The sequence below is a fragment of the Phyllobates terribilis genome, unplaced genomic scaffold (assembly GCF_046119375.1).
Source record: "Phyllobates terribilis strain yellow unplaced genomic scaffold, ASM4611937v1 Scaffold_2__4_contigs__length_985480577, whole genome shotgun sequence".
Classification (NCBI taxonomy): domain Eukaryota; kingdom Metazoa; phylum Chordata; class Amphibia; order Anura; family Dendrobatidae; genus Phyllobates; species Phyllobates terribilis.
Window position 1 is genome coordinate 56,133,796 of NW_027362762.1, and position 2,286 is coordinate 56,136,081.

Below are 2,286 nucleotides of genomic sequence, written 5' to 3' on the forward strand. Positions count from 1 at the left end.
CCTAAACCCTTCATCCAATTTTAATGTGGATACCCTCAAATGAAAGCTGAAAGTCTGAACTTCAACTGCATCTGAATTGTTTTGTTTAAAATTCATTGTGGTAATGTCTAGAACTAAAATTAGAAAAATGTTGCCTCTGTCCAAATATATATGGACCTAACTGTATATGTATATACAGTACAGACCAAAAGTTTGGACACACCTTCTCATTTAAAGATTTTTCTGTATTTTCATGACTATGACAATTGTACATTCACATTGAAGGCATCAAAACTATGAATTAACACATGTGGAATTATATACTTAACAAAAAAGTGTGAAACAACTGAAAATATGTCTTATATTCTAGGTTCTTCAAAGTAACCATTTTGCTTTGATAACTGCTTTGCACACTCTTGGCATTCTCTTGATGAGCTTCAAGAGGTAGTCACCGGAAATGGTTTTCACTTCACAGGTGTGCCCTGTCAGGTTAAAATAAGTTGGATTTCTTGCCTTATAAATGGTGTTGGGACCATCAGTTGTGTTGTGCAGAAGTCTGGTGGATACACAGCTGATAGTCCTACTGAATAGACTGTTAGAATTTGTATTATGGCAAGAAAAAAGCAGCTAAGTAAAGAAAAACGAGTGGCCATCATTACTTTAAGAAATGAAGGTCAGTCGGTGCGAAAACTTGGGAAAACTTTGAAAGTGTCCCCAAGTGCAGTTGCACAAAAGATCAAGCGCTACAAAGAAACTGGCTCACATGAGGACCACCCCAGGAAAGGAAGACCAAGAGTCACCTCTGCTTCTGAGGATAAGTTTATCCGAGTCACCAGCCTCAGAAATCACAGGTTAACAGCAGTTCAGATTAGAGACCAGGTCAATGCCACACAGAGTTCTAGCAGCAGACACATCTCTACAACAATTGTTAAGAGGAGACTTTGTGCAGCAGGCCTTCATGGTAAAATAGCTGCTAGGAAACCACTGCTAAGGACAGGCAACAAGCAGAAGAGACTTGTTTGGGCTAAAGAACACAAGGAATGGACATTAGACCAGTGGAAATCTGTGCTTTGGTCTGATGAGTCCAAATTTGAGATCTTTGGTTCCAACCACCGTGTGGTTGTGCGATGCAGAAAAGGTGAACGGATGGACTCTACATGCCTGGTTCCCACCGTGAAGCATGGAGGAGGAGGTGTGATGGTGTGGGGGTGCTTTTCTGGTGACACTGTTGGGGATTTATTCAAAATTGAAAGCATACTGAACCAGCATGGCTACCACAGCATCTTGCAGCAGCATGCTATTCCATCCGGTTTGCGTTTAGTTGGACCATCGTTTATTTTTCAACAGAACAATGACCCCAAACACACCTCCAGGCTGTGTAAGGGCTATTTGACCAAGAAGGAGAGTGATGGGGTGCTACGCCAGATGACCTGGCCTCCACAGTCACCAGACCTGAACCCAATCGAGATGGTTTGGGGTGAGCTGGACCGCAGAGTGAAGGCAAAAGGGCCAACAAGTGCTAAGCATCTCTGGGAACTCCTTCAAGATTGTTGGAAGACCATTTCCGGTGACTACCTCTTGAAGCTCATCAAGAGAATGCCAAGAGTGTGCAAAGCAGTCATCAAAGCAAAAGGTGGCTCCTTTGAAGAACCTAGAATATAAGACATATTTTCAGTTGTTTCACACTTTTTTGTTAAGTATATAATTCCACATGTGTTAATTCATAGTTTTGATGCCTTCAGTGAGAATGTACAATTTTCATAGTCAAGAAAATACAGAAAATCTTTCAATGAGAAGATGTGTCCAAACTTTTGGTCTGTACTGTACATATTAAAATCATTTAAAATGAGAAAATAGGAGAATGTGTTGGATGCAAAAAAAAAAAAAATCAGGCCCAGGGCACAATATAAAAACATTCTTGTCAATGGTAACTAAAATTTACAACTAAATACCATCCATACATACACGAAGACCTGTGAATCTAACCCCCACATTGTTTGTAAATAGATGAAGGAAAGGTATACATATAAATAACAAATAATGGATGCTAGTGTGATGCAAAGAGTAAAAAGTTTTATCATGTATATATAAAAACAAAGGAAAGTAAATAGGGTGTGTGCAAATAATGCTCCAAGGTGTAAACAGTACAGGGGTATTATAAAAGAAGAACTAAGACAGTGCAAACAAGGTGCAAACTAACAACCACACATTATAATATGTTTATTACACCTGTAAACAATGCAGAACAGTTACCATATGAATGAGCCCCAGGGAGGGTGAGGGGCAGTAAATACCCAGTAAATCCAC